We start from the raw sequence: 19757 nt of genomic DNA on the forward strand, positions 1-19757 counted from the left end.
CTTACATGTGAGTGGGGTCCTTTGTCGCAGAACCATTTCCTTACATGTGAATGGGGTCCTTTGTCGCAGAACCATTTCCTTACATGTTAGTGGGGTCCTCTGTCGCAGAACCATTTCCTTACATGTGAGTGGGGTCCTTTGCCGCAGAACCATTTCCTTACATGTGAGTGGGGTCCTCTGTCGCAGAACCATTTCCTTACATGTGAGTGGGGTCCTCTGTCGCAGAACCATTTCCTTACATGTGAGTGGGGTCCTTTGTCGCAGAACCATTTCCTTACATGTGAATGGGGTCCTTTGCCACAGAAACATTTCCTTACATGTGAGTGGGGTCCTCTGTCGCAGAACCATTTCCTTACATGTGAGTGGGGTCCTCTGTCGCAGAACCATTTCCTTACATGTGAATGGGGTCCTTTGTCGCAGAACCATTTCCTTACATGTGAATGGGGTCCTTTGTCGCAGAACCATTTCCTTACATGTGAGTGGGGTCCTCTGTCGCAGAACCATTTCCTTACATGTGAGTGGGGTCCTTTGCCGCAGAACCATTTCCTTACATGTGAGTGGGGTCTTTCCTACAGCATGTACATAGATTTCTGCAAGCCCTATGTAGAGGAATGAGATGATGGCAGAAATTTCTCCTACTAATATGTGGTGATTGACTGCTGTCAGCGGTGACGCAGAAGTGGAGGGGGTTCTGTGTGCTCGGAGAGACAGACGCTGTCTCCATCTTCTTAGCTTGCCATACACTTGAGTGCTATTGTATGGCTTGAGCACCATCTGTGTGTGAACAGGAGGAATTCTGCGAGTCCTCCTCTCTTTACTCCTGGATACAACCTCAGATGTAGAGGGAGCTTCAGACTGAGCGCACACGACCTGGGAGAGCTGTGATCCAGCTGGAGGGAAGCCACTCTACAGTCACAGGCAAGAGATCCTCTATCAGATCCCATTAATGCATCGGACGATCTCATGCAAGATCCCAAAACCTTCCGTGAGGATTTACCGCAGGTGGAAAACTTCAGGATAATGGACTTTGTCAGGTGCAGTGCCGGAAAAGAACGCGGATTCCCTTCGGTTTCTTGAACCCTTAGATGACCCTGTAGAGGTAAGTGACCTCTTGTCTAGGGGGGGACATATCATTGGTGACCTAAGATGTTGGGGGGGCATTTCTGCCTCCAAAGCAAATGGAATGGTGCATTTTGATGGGGAAAAGGACCCAAAACTGTTTTTGTACAGGGGCTCTTTTCTGTCTGTGTTTCCGTCTGTGCTCTTCTGTATTGACCCTATATACACCATGCGGCAATCATACTTATTAAGCACTAAGATATATGCAAACATTAAATATATGGATTATTTTGAGCAAATAACCCATATTTGTGACATTGAGGTATATATATATTTCTTGTATGACATTTCTCCAGATTTCTAGGTGCAATACCGCACTGGGGTGGGGGGGACATACAGCTCTGGGGAGGTGTACAGCACTGGGGTGGGGGGATATACAGCTCTGGGGGGTATACAGCACTGGGGGATATACAGCTCTGGGGGGATATACAGCTCTGGGGGGTATACAGCGCTGGGGTGGGGGGATATACAGCTCTGGGGGTATACAGCACTGGGGTGGGGGCATACACCTCTGGGGGGTATACAGCACTGGGGTGGGGGGATATATTGGGGTGGGGGACATATAGCTCTGGGGGGTATATAGCACTGAGGTGGGGTCGACATCCAGCTCTGGGGTGTATACAGCACTGGCGTCGGGGAACATACAGCACTGGGTTAGGGGGGCATATAGATCTGGGGGGGATACAGCACTGGGGTGAGGGGAGATGCAGCTACACCCAGGGCAAAGATGTAGTCTGGTGCCCTAGCCCCGTGTATGAATAGCCTGGCTATGGCAGGGTGACTAGTTGGCATCTCCCTTCATCCATGGCACCCAGTCAGTCACTACCCTCTTAGCTTTATGGGTCTATAAGTTTTTCCCTAATCTTTTTGCTTAAACTAAAGTCTTATCAGTGACTTTAAGGACAAGGAGATGTGTGGCCACTTGTCCCGGAATCGATCAGTAGTTGGCCACCTCAGGGCACAGAATGTCCATTTCGGCAATCCACTTTAGGGTGTCATTGAGGCACAACACTTAACAAATCCCATACACTGGGGGGCATTGGATCCCCGAAGGTTGGAATTGTATAATTCAAGATTTGCATTTTGGCTACTTTGTTACTTAGAGTTTACAATCTGATTCCAACAAGTGTTTTCAGATTGGGGAATTCCTATTAACCTGTTGTCTACCAGCCTCATTATCTGGCTTGGATAGCATCACAAGTCTGGAGAAAGCGTCAAGCAGTTATTTTTAGTACTCCAAAAATAATTAACACGAGCTGAAGATTAGAAAGGGTTAAATAAGTAGCAGGAGAGCGGCACTACAGATCCCTTGCCTTGTAACACGCTGTGTAATTGTGAATTTTCTTTAGTTACGCCCAAATTTTGGTGATAGGAAAGTCAAATACAAGAATCTGCTGGACACTATAATTAGTGGACACTTCCTTTCCTTCCTGGGCTCATAAAGTGTTAATTATGTAGAATTTAGGAGTCAAGAAACAGGTTTTTTTTAACCGTAGGGATTCACTGCTTTGCCGGGTGGTGGGGAGAACAAATCAACATTGACAACTAGTGTGAAGATCCTAGTAATCAGCTTCTCATACCTGAACCCCCTGAGGATGTAACATGGCGAAACAAAATAGGTTTTCATCAGAGCTAAGGAGCCCAGACACATCAGGGTGGAGAAAAGCTGACAACCAAATCAACATTCCACCAACATATATTGATGGCGTAAGAAAGTAAAGGGTCAGTAAACCAGTGGACTAACACCAAGGACTAAGAGAATGCCATAATGGGTAAAGTGTGAAGGCTTAGTGACTAGACCCTCATCAGATCTACATATCACTTAAGACTACTAAGTAGGAACAGAGGAGGAGCTGTGTCCTGTGATCTGTCCCATTATAATATACTGGGAAACATGATCTGATGAGTCTGGTCAGGCTGGTGTCCTGCTCTTCATCTACTGACATGATCCAGACCTAAGCACTAAGCAGAGAGAAGCAGGCAGAGAATTACTGCACTTTCTCATATGACATGGACCCAAGAGATGAAAGGGTCCGGTCAACAATCGCCCTACGTCCATAGCCATGACCCAAGAGATGAAAGGGTCCGGTAAACAATCGCCCTACGTCCATAGCCATGACCCAAGAGATGAAAGGGTCTGGTAAACAATCGCCCTACGTCCATAGCCATGACCCAAGAGATGAAAGGGTCCGGTAAACAATCGCCCTACGTCCATAGCCATGACCCAAGAGATGAAAGGGTCCGGTCAACAATCGCCCTACGTCCATAGCCATGACCCAAGAGATGAAAGGGTCCGGTAAACAATCGCCCTACGTCCATAGCCATGACCCAAGAGATGAAAGGGTCTGGTAAACAATCGCCCTACGTCCATAGCCATGATACTTTACTGGTTTTTACTGTATTATCACATACTCGCCTGGTTCGTTCCAAGCCTTGATGGCCATGACTTCTCCAGAATGTCCCATCCACTACTTGGGTCTTCAGTCTTCTAGTAGACATATTCATGGTAATTCTTACAAATGTCTCCTTTTTCCTCGTTCCCGGAGCTGGATCTTCCCATGATATGTCCCAATAAAACCAAGTTTGAGTCCTTGTCCTTCGAAGAGAAAGTTCAACTTAACTTGGTCAAGTTTCCGACCATGCGTTTTCCTTTTCTTCCATAGTGTCACTCTAGGCTATGAACTTAATCCATCTCTAGTGAAGAAGACGTCAGACGTTTGTGACCCCCACCAATATTAGTCACTTTATGCAAAACTTATCAGATTACTTTATATGTTGACCTGTTATTTGGTCACTGTATGACGGTATTAAATGAGCACAATATGGCAAAATTTATTTACCAAGTTTGTGACCAACATCTATCTTAATATGAATTGTTTGGGGCCATTATTTAGAGATTTTATATTAAGGTTATTAAATTTCCTTATATAGATGTGTTATTTGATCACTGTATGGCGGTGTTATTTGACCTCTATATGGCAGTATTTACATAGCAAGTTTGTGACCACTACCAATCTTACCTATAATTGTATAGTGACATTATTTAGACATTTCACATTACTGCTATCAGATTACTTTACATATGAGGCGATTGTTTGATTACTGTATGGTAGTATAATTTGAGCACTACATGGCGCTATTTACATTACAAGCTTATGAACACCAATCTTAATAATAACTTTATAGTGGTATTATCTACATATTTTATATCACTGTTATTAGATTACTTTTATATATGCTGCTCTAATTTTGTCAGTGTACGGTGGTATTATGTGAGCACAATATGGTGATGTTTACTTAGCAAGATTTTAGCCAACAAACTTTAATATTAAAGTAATAAAGTAATGGTATTAGTTAAACATTTGATATCGGTGTTATTAGCTTACTTTAGATGGAGCTATTATTTGAGCACTTTGTGGCGGTATTTAATTATCAAGGTTATGAACAATAATTTTAATTGCATAGTGTTATTATTTAGACATTTTATATCATTGGTATTAGACTAGTTTATATATAGGCTATTTGGTCACTTTCTGTTTTGGCACAATATGGCAGTATTTATTTAGTAAGCTTGTGCCCAGCAATAGTGATATTAATTGTATGGAGGCGTTATTATAATATTTCATATAATATCATGGTTACACCAGTTTCTATATTTGGCTACTATTTGGTCAGTGTGTGGTTATATTATTTCAGCACTATGTGGTGGTATTTAGTTAGTTAACTTGTGACTATCAATCTTGATATTAATTGTATGGACGCTTTATGATAATATTTAATTTAATATCACTATTACATTAGTTTCTATAGTTGGCTATTATTTGCTCACTGGTGGTATTATTTGAGCACTATGTGGCGGTATTTAGTTAGTAATCTCGTGACCATAAATCTTGATACTAATTGTATGGAGGCTTTATTATAATATTTAATACAATATCATGGTTACATCAGTTTCTATATTTGGCTACTATTTGGTCAGTGTGTGGTGGTACTATTTGAGCACTATGTGGCGGTATTTAGTTAGTAATCTTGTGACCATAAATCTTGATACTAATTGTATGGAGGCTTTATTATAATTTTTAATACAATATCATGGTTACATCAGTTTCGATATTTGGCTACTATTTGGTCAGTATGTGGTGGTATTATTTGAGCACTATGTGGCGGTATTTAGTTAGTAAGCTTGTGACCAGCAATCTTGATAATAATTGTATGGAGGCTTTATTATAATATTTAATGTAATATTACTGTTACATTATATTCAATATATGGCTATTATTTGGTCAGTGTTTGGTGGTATTATTTGAGCACTATGTGGCGATATTTAGTTAGTATCATGATTTATGGTCATAAGATTACTAATTGTATGGAGGCTTTATTATAATATTTAATATAATATCACTGTTGTTACATTGGTTTCTATATTTGTCTATTATTTGGTGAGTGTGTGGTGGTATTATTTGAGCACTATGTGGCGGTATTTAGGTACACGCTATGTGGTGCTGCTACTGTACAGTATATTTTTGCAGTGTATGGTGATGGTGTTACTATAGAGCATTATTTGGCCAACTTCTATTTGGGAACTTGGTACAGATCATTAGGGATGGTACGATAGGTTTTCTTTATACAGTGTCTGAACATATCTCATAGGAAGGGAAGTGGCAATAGAAAGCAATGCACAGGTTAAGGGCTGCTTTGCACACTACGACATCGCAGGTGCGATGTCGGTGGGGTCAAATTGAAAGTGACGCACATCCGGCATCGCATGCGACATCGTAGTGTGTAAAGCCTAGATGATACGATTAACGAGCGCAAAATCGTCGTAATCGTATCATCGGTGCAGCGTCAGCGTAATCCATAATTACGCTGACGCGACGGTCCGATGTGGTTCCTCGCTCCTGCGGCAGCACACATCGCTGTGTGTGAAGCCGCAGGAGCGAGGAACATCTCCTACCGGCGTCACCGCGGCTTCCGTAGGATATGCGGAAGGAAGGAGGTGGGCAGGATGTTTACATCCTGCTCATCTCCGCCCCTCCGCCGCTATTGATCGCCTGCTGTGTGACGTCGCAGTGACGCCGCACGATCCGCCCCCTTAGGAAGGAGACGGGGCGACGGCCAGAGCGACGGTCGCAGGGCGGGTGAGTGCGTGTGAAGCTGGCGTAGCGATAATTTTCGCTACGCCAGCTATCACACGATATCGTACCTGTGACGGGGGCGGGGACTATCGCGTGTGACATCGCAGCATCGGCTTGCGATGTCGCAACGTGCAAAGCCCGCCTAAGTGTAGGGCTGACACCGAGGAGAGATGCCAAAATTTCACATGGGGCTCCATGCAGTATAAAGTGGGCAGTGTATGCTTCCATATTAATGGTTGGACATAAATAATGGCGCAAACTATCCACCCATAGAGTATGGGTTTCCACTTTAAAATGCTTTATTTGATAAATATGTAGGAAAAGTGGCAGTACAGTGCATTGTAGTGGCCGGAGATCCATCCATACCACAATCGGGATTTATTGCAGTGTTTGAAATGTTTCCTATTAGAGCGGGAGAGTGAGACAAAATCAATAGTCTTTTCAGATGGCTGGAAATAACGGATTGCTTTCTGCGTCTGCCAGACCTCCGTAGCGAGAGTGACGAATCAGGACTGGGTCATTATAACGTGGCAAAATGGACTAATATTGGTATCCAGGTAATTTACAGACGAGCGTGAGAATTGTGAGACTAATGCATTGCTCCCCTGCTTACGCTGTACAACGTTATTATTACCGTAATGCAGGTTACACGGAGCTCGGGGACTGAAGGAATTAAAGCAGCGTGTTATATGGAGTTACGTAAGGACAAGGCAGAGAGATATTAGTGAAGATACGCTACTATAATAGAGAGAAAACAATAATGATACCTCCTTGTGTAGTGGCAGCAATTTATAGCTTGCCGGGTAGTCTACTGAGCTCAATCACGAAACCAATGCCAATTGTGTGTAGCAACTAAAGAAGGAGGAAGGCTTTACTATATACTACCAAACGGTTTAACAAACTGGATTATACGGCACTTCAGTAGTTCATCATAATGGCTACAGTTTCTCAATAAAGGCACAAACGTGTTGGTTACACACTAGATGTTGGCAAGGAGTCGTGTTGTTAACACAACAATGATTATACAATACTTGGTGGTTGCACTTCAATCCTGAGGCAACGACCTTGTTGGTTACACAACAATGATTATACAATACTTGGTGGTTGCACTTCAATCCTGAGGCAACGATCTTAGTGGTTATACAGCAACAATGATTATACAATGCTTGGTGGTTGCACTTCAATCCTGAGGCAACGACCTTGTTGGTTACACAACAATGATTATACAATACTTGGTGGTTGCACTTCAATCCTGAGGCAACGATCTTAGTGGTTATACAGCAACAATGATTATACAATGCTTGGTGGTTACTCAACAATGATTATACAATGAGAACACTTCCCAATAAATGAGCCATATGGTGTGCACGCTGTCGGTATGTATGTACCCCGGCAGGGTGCATGCACTACTCGCACAATTTACAAAGACAGGATATACAACGAGTATATATGCAATAAGAATGAATTTTATTGATATGAATAAGACATACGCAAGATAGCATGGACAATAAAAACAACTACCAATAAATCAAGGGGGGCACAGGGTATTGAGTGTTTGAAAATTATCATTGGTTGTCAATATATAGGCTAACACAGGACAAAAAGATATAATAATATAATGGGACTCAGTCCATATATGTCTGTCACTGGTAGCCGTGGGAGAGGTAAGGCCAAAAGGGTGTATAAGCACAACACATGGCAGAAAGGTATAATACAATGGTACTCAGTCAGTATGTGTCCGTCTCTAATAGTCGTGGAAAAGGTAAGGCCAATCTAATAAAAAAGTATATATAGGCACAACACAAGACAGAAAAGTATAATACACTAGGACTCAGTCCATATGTGTCTGTCACTGGTAGCCATAGGGAGGATAAGGCCAATCCAATAAGGAATATAGAGGCATAACACAGGACAGAAGAGTATAATACAATAGGACTCAGTCAGTATGTGTCCTGCCCTGTGCCCCCCTTGATTTATTGGTAGTTGTTTTTATTGTCCATGCTATCTTGCGTATGTCTTATTCATATCAATAAAATTCATTCTTATTGCATATATACTCGTATCTCCTGTCTTTATAATGATTATACAATACTTGGTGGTTGCACTTTAATCCTGAGGCAACGATCTTGGTGGTTACACAACAATGATTATACAATACTTGGTTATACTTCAATACTGAGGCAACAATCTTGGTTACACAACAATTATACAATTCTTGAGGGTTACACCTTTAGGCCTAAGCCACACGGCGAGAAAATCGGTGCGAGTGGAGTGCGATAAAACATCGCATTCCCCTCGGACCAATTCTAGCCTGTGTGACAGCACACATGAGCGATTATTTTCTCAGCCCTAATCGGACCGAGAAAACAATCGCAGCATGCTGCGATTGTAATCCGAGACTCTTTCTCTCGCACCCATTCAAGTGAATGGGGCGAGAGAAAAATCGCACTGCACTCGCGGTACACCGGTGTACCGCTAGTGCAGTGTGAGAATGGCAATAGCCGGCTACGCAGGAGAGAGGAAGAGAAATCCCTCCCTCCCCTCCTGAGTGCCGACCCGCCCCCCGCAGCTGAGGTCTGCTCGCACGAACGGACCTCAGTTGCAAGGACACAAGCATGAGACTCGGCTCTGCTGTACTGCCAGCATGAGCCGAGTGTCATGCAAGGGGATCGCAGTAGTCCCCGTGTGGCCCCAGCCTTATACTGAGGCACAGAGCTTAGTGGTTACACAACAATGATTATATAATGCTTAGAGTTTACACTTCAATACCGAGGCAACAAACCTGATGGTTACACAAAAATTATTATACAATACTTGAGGGTTACACCTTAATACTGAGGCACAGAGTTTAGTGGTTACACAGCAATCATTATACAATATGTGAGGGCCGGGGAGGACTGGTAGGCCCAGGAGGTGGATCCACTGCACCGAGCACCCCACCTGGAGGGCAGGGTACACGGTAGCTGGAGCACTAACGTGGCAGGAACGGGTGCGAGTATCAGGAAGCAAAGACAGGACCAGGTCACTAAGGTCACAGCGTACTTTAAGGCAGTATTAGGAAACAGGAACAAAGACCTGAGCACTTAGCTCACAAGACAAGGCATAGAAACACAAGCGATGATCAGGCCCTGCCCACATGGAGAGGCCAGTCTTATATACTCAGCACAGCCTCAGGTCATTTCCTGTTGCAGCAGTGCTGGGGCTATAAGATCAGATGAGTGGGCGCGGCCCGGCCCTATACAGAACATTAGTCAGAATCAGACTCCTGAGACCAGGAACAGGACTCTGGGGAGCATGAGTGGGAGCGGCAGCCATGACCGGTGGACACGTGGACTGGATCAGTGGGTAAGGAGTGGTGCTGGGACACGGGGAGCATGACACAATGCATAGTGGTTACACCTTAATACTGAGGCACAGAGTTTAGTGGTTACACAGCAATCATTATACAATGCTTGGTGGCTACACCTTAATACTGAGGCATCGTGCTTCGTGGTTACACAACAAACATTATACAATGCTTGGTGGTTACACCGTAATATTGAGGCACAGAGATTAGTGGTTATACAACGATGATTATACAGTGCTTACCGTAGTGGTTACACCTTAATAGTGAGGCACAGAGCTTGTAGGTTACGCAACAATGATTATATAGTACTTGGAGGTTACACTTCAATAAGGAGGATCAAGCTTGGTGGTTATACATGTTACGTTGTACAGCAAGACAGAAGGGAAAGGGAATACTGCCACTAGCAATAAATGGGAATGACAACCCCTGACACCCTAAGCAACCCTGAGCTCCTTGACATTACTAGATGGGTTCTTTCTCCATGTACAGCAATCACGTTCTTATCCCTGACTCAGCCTAAGTTCAACCCTGACTAGTGTGAAGGACAGCAGGGATACTAGTCCCGCTCTATGACAATGACACAAAGGGAATAAGGCAGACAGGAATAAAAGAATCTTCCAGGCAAATCTCTCCAGGAATGAGTCCAAAGCAATTACTCTTCATGGCTCACACCTCCAGACTGATACAAAGGTATAGCAGGCGATCAATACCAATTACCCAAGCTAAGAGGTGAGTACTTATACCAGAGGGGAGTGGATAATACAGAACATCTGAGATAGGCCAGGAAGGAAAGCCTTGTGAGACAAAAGAACAATTTTAACCCTTGCAGCACCAGCACAAGGGAAATCTGCATAGCTAACAGGAACGCAAAGCAGCTCCAACCAGTGCAGGTATGTGTGCAGCCATGCTCTGCGACATTCAGGCCACAAAAATAGGAGAGGTCGCATTTTGTCATGGAAGCCCCTTGACAATACAAGAATGGTTATACAGTGTTTGGCAGTGTTACATTTCAATAATGAGACATTAAGAAGCTTGGTGGTTATATAATAATGATTATACAGTGCTTGTTGCTTACATTTCAGTACTAAGGCACCGAGATTGGTAATTACACAGCATTGATTATATAATGCTTAGTGGTTACACTTCAATACTGAGGAGCTAAGCATCGTGGTCACACAACAATTATACAATACTTGGTAAATACACGTTAATACAGAGACACTGAACATAGTGGTTACACAACAAGTTATCGAACACTTGATGGTTACACTTCAATTCTGAGGCATCGAGTTTGGTGGTCACACAACAATAATTATACAATGCTTGGTGATTACACTTCAGTACTAAGCCACCGAACTTGGTTCCACAATGTCTATACAGCACTTGGTGGTTACACCTTAAGGCCGGTTTCACACATCCGGCTTTTCGCTTGTTTGCCGGATCCGGCGCTCTCCCGTACAGACAATACAGTACAGTGACAGCGCTGTAACTTCCGGGTCACATGCGCCGGTCACTGTACTGTAGTCACTGTATGGGAGCGCGCCGGATCCGGCAAACCGGCAAAAAGCCGGATGTGTGAAACCGGCCTAATACTGAGGCATCTAGCTTGGTGGTTACACAACAACAATTATACAATGCTTGTTGGTTACAAAACATGGTGACTTTGAGCTTGACAGGTACACACTGCATATTAGCACTGAGCGTGGCTAAGACAAGAGAAAAAAACCCTGACATTACTGAATACCTGCGGTCGCCCATCACCTTCCTCTGGCCACACGCATTCAGCATAGTGATGGCCAGTGGCACCCAGGAGAGTAGTGTCAGTCAGTGACACTGCTCACCTCTCTCTCTGCCCAACCTCACAGCCATCACTCCTTCCACACACTCAATTGTATTCACTTCTATAAGACAATTGATGTCGGGGCCTCCCAGCACAAGATCAGAGGAGCTGTAATTATTATTATTATTATTATTATTATTATTATTTATTATTATAGCTGTAATCAGCTGTAATAAGCTTCCTGCTCTGCCAGGAACTCCATTGCACGCAGAGGATGTCGTACGTCGCGATGCAGTGACATCATCATGCCATCCAGTGCTCACTGCTGCACCAAATCGAAAAAGGAGATGGAGGTGTACAAGGGGCCTGGATTAGGTGATTAAAAGCGTTTTTTATGTTTATTCTATTATTTTCTATTTTCCATTTAATAAAATGGAGGCTATTATTTCTAGGGTATGTGGGGACATTCCAAGAGGATCTGGCTATGTGGAAATAAGGGGTTGGCTATGGGCACATAAGGAACTGGCTATGGGTCATAATGGGATGTCTATGGGGACATAAGACGGGCTGTGGGGACATCACAATAGAAGCTGGTTATGGGAACATATGAAGGGCTGTGTGGACATCGCAAGAGGGGCTGGCTATGGGGACATAAGAATAAGACGAGCTGTGGGGACATTACATGAGGCTATGGGAATATAAGGGGCTAGCTATGGTCACATAAGGAGCTAGTTATGGGGATATTACAAGTGAGGCTGGCTATGGGGACATAAGAGGGGATGTGGGGACATTACAAGAGGATCTGGCTCTGGAGGGATAAGGGGCTGGCTATGAGGACATAAGGAACTGGTAATAGGGACATAAGGGGGCAATGGGGACATTACAAGAGGAGCTGGCTATGGGAACCTAAGGGGCTGTGGGGACATCACAAGAGGGTCTGGTTATGGGGACAAAAGTTGCTGGCTATGATGACAAAATGAGATGGCTATGAGGACATAGGGGATGACTATGTAAACATAAGTTGGTGGCTATGGAGACATAAGAGGGGCTGTGGGGACATTAGAAGAGGGGCTGGCTATGTGGACATATGAAGCTGCCTATGGGGACTTAAGGAGCTAGCTATGGAGATATTACAACAGGGGCTGACTACAGTGACTTAAGGGGCTGGCTATGTGGATGTTACAAGAGAAGATGTCTATGGGAACATAAAGGGCTGGCTGTGGGGACATTACAAGAGAGGCTGGCAATGGGAATATTTAAAGAGGGGTCTGGTTGTTGGGACATTACAAGAAGGGCTGTTGGGACATAAAAAGAGGGTCACCATACTGTATTGAGTGCTGCTGGGGACCTTATATTGAGGGCTCTGGTGATCATACTGTATAAGGGGCTGTGTATGACATACTGCAAATAAGTGGCTGTGGTGCCATTATACCGTATTGGTGACTGGTGGTCCATAATACTGTATAGGGTACTATATCATGGGGGGGCTGTGGTGGACATCATACTGCATGGGATGCTGTTTTGGACACCATAGTGTTTATTAGGGGTGTTGTGCATATTATACTGTATATTTAGGGGCTGTGGTAGATATCATACTGTGTGGGGTGCTGTGCGGAACATTACCCTGAGTACAAAGGGCTGTGGGGCCATTATATTGTATAGGTGACTTAGGGCAATAATACTGTACAGGGTGCTGTGGGGACAATCATACTATAAAATGGGGGACTGTGGTGGCCATCATATTGCATGGGGTCCTGTGATGGACATCATAGTGTATATTGGGGGCTGTTGTGGATATTATAATGTATGGGCAAGAGTGGTGATCATCATACTGTGAAGGAGGACAATGTGAGGAGGGGGTAAAGTTTGGAGAGGACAATGTGGTGACCAGGATGAGGATATAGTGTGAAAAAGGGGCACATTGTGAATAACGAGAGGGGACAGCGTACAATAGGGGCACAGTATAGAGAGAAGTTAGCAAGGCAGGGGAAAGTGTGGAGATAAAGAGAGTTTAAGGGAAATTGTGTCGCCCAGGGATAAGGGGTACTCAGATCCGGGCCAAGGGGCCACTTCTGGACGCCAACCGTGGGTTGCGGTGATGAGATGGTGGCACCGCCGCTGCCTCTGGGGACCATGCCCGGGACTGATGGAGCGGGGAAGCAAGGTGGGATCCCCTCCACGGGTAGGGGAGTTGTAGTCCCGGGGCCCAGTGGGAGTTGTGGTGGTGGCAGGGATTGCAGGGAGCAGGAAACTCACAGTTCGGTTGTCTCAGGAGCCAGGCCCACTCAGATGCCCTCGGCGCCGGCTACAACCCACCTCGCTAACTGCCGAGAGCCCCAATGCTCAGTGGCCTGCTTCTCCTCTCGGCAGGTGCACTCCCGCTGTTCCACAGCCGGGACGGGGTATTTGGGAGCGGCTGGCGCTGCAGCTGGGGGAGTTTTCAGGACGGGGGCCACCTCCGTTGCAGCCGTGCGGACTGCCGGAGCCGACGTCATCTCTGATGCGGCCGGGCGGACTGCCAAAGCTGACGTCATCTCTGTTGCGGCCGGGCGGACTGCCAGAGCCGACGTCATCTCTGTTGCGGCCGGGCGGACTGCCAGAGCCGACGTCATCTCTGTTGCGGCCGGGTGGACTGCCAGAGCCGACGTCATCTTTGTTGCGGCCGGGCGGACTGCCAGGGCCGGGGATGATGTCGTCGGGGTTACAGCCTGCCATGACATCTTGCCGCTCTTGTGTCCAGGAACGGAATTTTGCAGAGTCCTGGCATCCCTGCACTTTACAGTTCTGGTTACATGCCACCGCTTCTCTACCTGCCCCCCCTTGGTCTTTTGCGAGCACTCCTTCCGGCCGTGTTCCCAGGGGGTGGGGCTTCAACTTCGCGCCGTTTTCAGGGAAGAAGATGGTGCCGTTGTTTTGGCGCCAAAAATGGCGGGCAAGATGGCGGCAGGTCAAAATTTTCAAACAGTTCACGGATTACAAGGCGCACGTCATCCAGGTCACGGATGGGGTAAGAATCCTGTTCATGACGCCAATTTGTGTCGCCCAGGGATAAGGGGTACTCAGATCCGGGCCAAGGGGTCACTTCTGTGACGCCAACCGTGGGTTGCGGTGATGAGATGGTGGCACCGCCACTGCCTCTGGGGACAGTGCCAGGGACTGATGGAGTGGGGCAGCAAGGTGGGATTCCCTCCACGGGTAGGGGAGTTGTAGTCCCGGGACCCAGTGGGAGTTGTGGTGGTGGCAGGGATTGCAGGGAGCAGGAAACTCACAGTTCAGTTGTCCTGGTGTTGGATGAGGCTGTTTTCATGTGTAGGGTCAGGAAGCACAAAGTCCAGTACTTAACCAGAAATTTCCGGTGTCCGTAGGCCTTTGGTCCGGTGGTGTTCGGATCCCACACCCGGTACACGAAGCAGATAAGGAATAACGTTTGGAACACCATTCTATGTCTGAACTGGGTGCAAAAACCTAAAAAAACATCTCTATATGGAGATAAGGTATGCACACCAGTGACTATGCAAGGGGAATACATGTAATAATGTGGCACCCTGGACAAGCCAGGGGCCACAGAGCACAACACCCACAACACCCCACACTCCCAGCAGGCACACCGAGGTCAGACACAAAACCCTTGTTGCCTTCCTCCAGGGGCTGATGATCACACCAGGGGGTGGGCCAGGCGGTTGGTCCCGCCCACCGAGGAGTTCACAGTCCTGGAGGCGGGAAAACCAGGCAGATAGAGTTGAGTAGTGAAAGTGAGCAGAAGGAAGTAGTAAGAGAGCAGCCTGAAGTTGGTCCGGGTGTGCGGCCCGGACAGATCAGCAAGGTTGGCAGACGGTGGTGACCGTCTGCAGGAGTGGCCTATCCGAGTTACCGTAAGGACCGTGGACGGGCGGTGGCCCGGCGGTACCGGACCGGTACACAAAGAGAAGCCAGCACCATCTGGCAGGGGCTTTTCGGACCCCGGCAAGGCTAGGAGTCGCCGTGAATTTGCCGAATCCGTTAGTGAAGGGGACCTCCTGGGTTTCCAAACAGTCAAGTCCCGACAGAAGGCAACAGTCCAACCAACCGAGGGAGACACCGCCACCGCCAAGGCAAAAGTTTCTCAGGGCCAGCGCCTGCGGGCAAAGAGGGGCTCCTCCGGCCCATATCCAAGCTGGGGAGCGGGTTACCGGTGGGAACCCATCGGAACCATCAACCGTACTTAGGTGCAGGGAAAGGCAGTCACCATCAACCCGCCGGGAGAAACAACACCGCAGCCGTCTGTGGGACCCGTCCATCCAGCCGAGTTTTTTACCGAGAACTGTGTCTTCATCATTGGGCTGAGTGAGTACCACCGTGCCGTGCGGCACAGCGCTGCCCCTGCGACCCTGCACCTCGCCAGGCCCCGTAACCCGCCTGCCATCCATCCCTACCCCATCACCGGGCCCCGGGACAACCAACCTCCTACCCACGGAGGGGAGAAATAACAACCAAGCTGCTCCCTGTCACCGCTCCCGGGATCCCCGTCCAGAGCAGCGGTGGTGTCACCATTATCACCACAACCGTGGGTGGCGTCACGGACAATAAATCCCCACAATCAAATCTCCTTTTCATTCACGGGCGAGGAACGCCGCTCGAGTCCCCGGGATCCGGCCCACCGCTCGAGCCACCACCGAGCAGCAGCAGCCGCAGCAGCAGCGGCAGCCGGACCCGAGCAGTGGGAGAGCGCAGCGTCCCCTCCTCCGCCCGCGACAATAGCAGAAACTGCTGTGTGAATACTGACATGAAAAATTCAATAGCTATATGTAAGAATGAAATGTGAAAAATGGAACCTGCATTACTCCCATGAATATATGAATAAACAGAAATTTAGCTACTGAATTGATCAATGCAATAGAGCCCCAACACTACGCCAAAGTATTTCATGGCAGTAATGCAGGTTCCATTTTTCACATTTCATTCTTACATATAGCTATTGAATTTTTCATGTCGGTACACGAAGCAGGGCCCTCTCTCCTCTGCACTCCAGCTAAGAGTCACCTTCTCTGTTTTGGACGGGGGAAGTCCTCTCTTTGCACAACTCCGGGGTCCCGTGCACACTACCGGCGGGCCACTACCCTGACCCGGTCCACTACAGGTGCCCCTGAGCCTACTCTCTACTTCAGCTCCAAGACTCGGCTTTCTCCTTTCTCCACTTCCCCAGCAGCCCAGGAGCCACAACCCCTGACTGCTCTCCTCTCCTTCTCCTTCTCCTTCTCCTTCCACTGACTGACTCAACTCCTCCCCTCCTGCTCTTTTTGTTACACTGGAGGGGGGGGGGGGGGCTGCCTCACTGTACCAGTGTGGGATCAGGTCGTACCAAGGAGGTTTAACTCTTTCTGTGACTACCTGGCTGGCCAGGGCGTCACAAAATCAGTAGAGAGGGGACAGCTATGGTATAGGTTGTGGTTCATAGGGGCAGACAGTGTGGCGGCTACAGCTGATAATGGTAGACAGTGGAGCAGTTATGCATTATTAGGGAACAGTGTGGAGGCCATATATCATAGGAGGTTTATTTAGGTAATAATATGGACAGATATTTTGAATGCACAGGGCACTTTAATAACACTCTCTATTTTTAAGGACACTGTGTTGGAATGTGCTGCAGAAGACCGGAGAAGAGGGAAATGTGCAGAGAAAAGCTGTGCATGTGAAAAGTCATTATGGTATCTGGACAAGGTGGATGAAAAGAAAGAAACTACACAATCAGAGAAAAAGTCACCTATACAGTTCCTGGATGTAAATGTTCACTTGTTGATACTGACTACTTCCAATCAGTACTGTGGTTCCTGTATGGTCCACAGTCTAATAATGAATGATAACGACTCCTAGCATCTCCTTACTATTGCTAAGGACATACTGGGAGTTGTAGGTTCATGAGATAAAAATTGTATATGGCCCTGACTTGACATTACAATTTATTGCTGTACTAAGCTTGGTGATGTATTCATGTGCTGATGGTGGTACTGGTGACGTATCGATGATGGTACTGGTGTTGTATTTATGTACTGATATTGGTTCTTGGGATGTATTTATGTACTGATTGAGATTCTGGTGAAGCATTAATGTTTTGGTAGTGGTTCTGTTGATGCATTTATCTACTGATGATGGTTCTGGTGATGTATTCATATACTGATGATAGTTCTAGTGACCTATTAATTTACTGATGATGTTTCTGGTGCGGTGTTTATGTATTGTTGGTAGCTGTGGTTATGTATTCATGCACTGAGAATGATTTTGGTTTCTTATTCATGTAATGATGAACGATCATCACTACATGAAGATATCACTACAACCATAATCAGTACAGGAATATGAGACCAAAACCACTATCGGTACATAAATACATAAGCAGAACCACTATCCATACAGTAATATGGCACCAGAACCATCATCAATTTTGTTGTAAATTGTATTTGTTGCATGACTTATACAAAAAACCATTATACATATCCCTTTTTAATTGGGTGTGTCTAGTTTCCATTGGGGTATCCGCCAAATGCTGCACACTTTAGTGGAAACCAAACGGCACCCATTATAATTAAATATTAGTGTACATGACTGTCCTTGGATTTGACACTTAAAATATAGGATATCAGGGATGAATATAGGTATTTTTCCCTGGTATCGTGTAAATGTTTTGCAAGCAATGAATGATTCCATATCTAACTATGAAAACGCTCCATGTTGAGCCTCACCTCTAAAATACATCACTTGTTTTTACTTGTGCTGGTATTTTTTGTGAAACAGGTAACACCTTTAGTGGAATTGGTCGTCAGAGCTTCTTACCTGACCCATTGGAGGAGTGGGGGTGCCCTTTGGGATCTTGTTACCTTAATCTCTGACCCATTTCTTTACATGGGGTCTGAGGTTTCATGTGGGGGGGAGGGGCACCATTGGCTTCATATGCCTAAGGCACCAAAATGTCTCGGTCCTGGCACTGAGGTTGGCGGTTACACTTTAGCGCTGACTTTGTTAGTTAGGCACAAAGTAATACTTTGACCCTGACATTGATGGATACACAACAATGATGGACTTTTTGCTACTTCCAGGGACATTTTTTTGGTAGCGATGTATCTCCCAGCAGGCCCAACTAAATTGGTAATCCAGACTAGGGTTTTGTGCAGTATTCTGGTTCTCTGCTTCTCAACCAGGCCTTACTTCATCCTCAGGATCTCTCACAGTTGTAACTCCACCTATGGTAGTGTTTTAGTTTAGTCTCACATGCTCTAATTACTTCCTACTGACCACAATGTACACGTGCTGCACTATAATACACAGTGGTTTTGCCTGGCTAACTAAATACATAAGTGCTGTAGTTAGGCACTTCAGCTAAGGTTTTTTAAACTGAATCTGTTAGCAGGTTTTTGCTACCTCATCTGAGAGCAGCATGATGTAGGCAAAGAGACCCTGAATCCAACACTGTATCACTTAGATTACTGGGTGCAGCAGTTCTGACACAGAAATTTTAGATTATGCAGTGTAGCAGAGCTGAGAAAGCTGTCCCCGCCCATACCAGGCTCTGTACAAAGGCTATAGACAATGAGCTGCTAATCACAGCAGGAGGCATGTCGGACTAGCTGAATTGTAACTCACCTAGTCTTTTAATTATAATCTTCTGAAGCTAAAACAAACATTGCAAGTAAATGACAGCACACAGTGTGATAAGAAATGCATTGCTGAAATCTCTGTAAACCCCTACAGCATAATGACTTCAGATTACATAGTAAAAACCTGCTGACAGATTCCCTTTAGGCTATGTTCACACTAGAAAAATGATTTTTCTTAAGAAATTTCTTAAGAAATTTCTTAAGAGTGCACCTGTGTTAAAAAACGCACCAAAAACGCACCTGCGTTTTAGGTCCGTTTTAGGTCCGTTTTAGGTCCGTTTTAGGTCCGTTTTAGGTCCGTTTTTACCGCTGGTTGCTCCCTGCGTTATTGTGCCAATTATCTATGGCAAAAAACGCAGTTAGCTGCAGAAAAGAAGTGACATGCTCATTCTTTTTCTTAAGAAAATCTACTGAAAGAATTTTCTTAGGCTATGTTCACACACAGCGTTTTTTACCTGCGTTTTGGGTCCGTTTTTGCTGCAGAAATTTCTTGAGAAATTCTTGTAACCTTTCTGAAGACATTCCCCAGCAAAACCTATGGCAAAAAAAATTAGCTGTGCACACACTGCGTTTTTTTCTTAAGAAAATTCTTTCAGTAGATTTTCTTAAGAAAAAGAATGAGCATGTCACTTCTTTTCTGCAGCTAACTGCGTTTTTTGCCATAGATAATTGGCACAATAACGCAGGGAGCAACCAGCGGTAAAAACGCACCAAAAACGGACCGAAAACGCACCAAAAACGCACCGAAA

At 45.8% G+C, this 19757-nt stretch overlaps 1 protein-coding gene across 1 annotated transcript in view; it reads left to right on the plus strand.

The window, feature by feature from the left end:
* The first annotated feature begins 754 nt into the window (after positions 1-754).
* The window catches only part of SSTR2 (somatostatin receptor 2), a 42708-nt gene continuing 23705 nt past the window's right edge, over positions 755-19757 (plus strand). Inside the window, exon 1 of the mRNA XM_075350679.1 lies at positions 755-1099. The gene's annotated coding sequence lies outside the window, so the exon portion shown is untranslated. The remainder of the gene's footprint in view (positions 1100-19757) is intronic.

This window comes from Anomaloglossus baeobatrachus, chromosome 5, assembly GCF_048569485.1.
Source record: "Anomaloglossus baeobatrachus isolate aAnoBae1 chromosome 5, aAnoBae1.hap1, whole genome shotgun sequence".
Classification (NCBI taxonomy): domain Eukaryota; kingdom Metazoa; phylum Chordata; class Amphibia; order Anura; family Aromobatidae; genus Anomaloglossus; species Anomaloglossus baeobatrachus.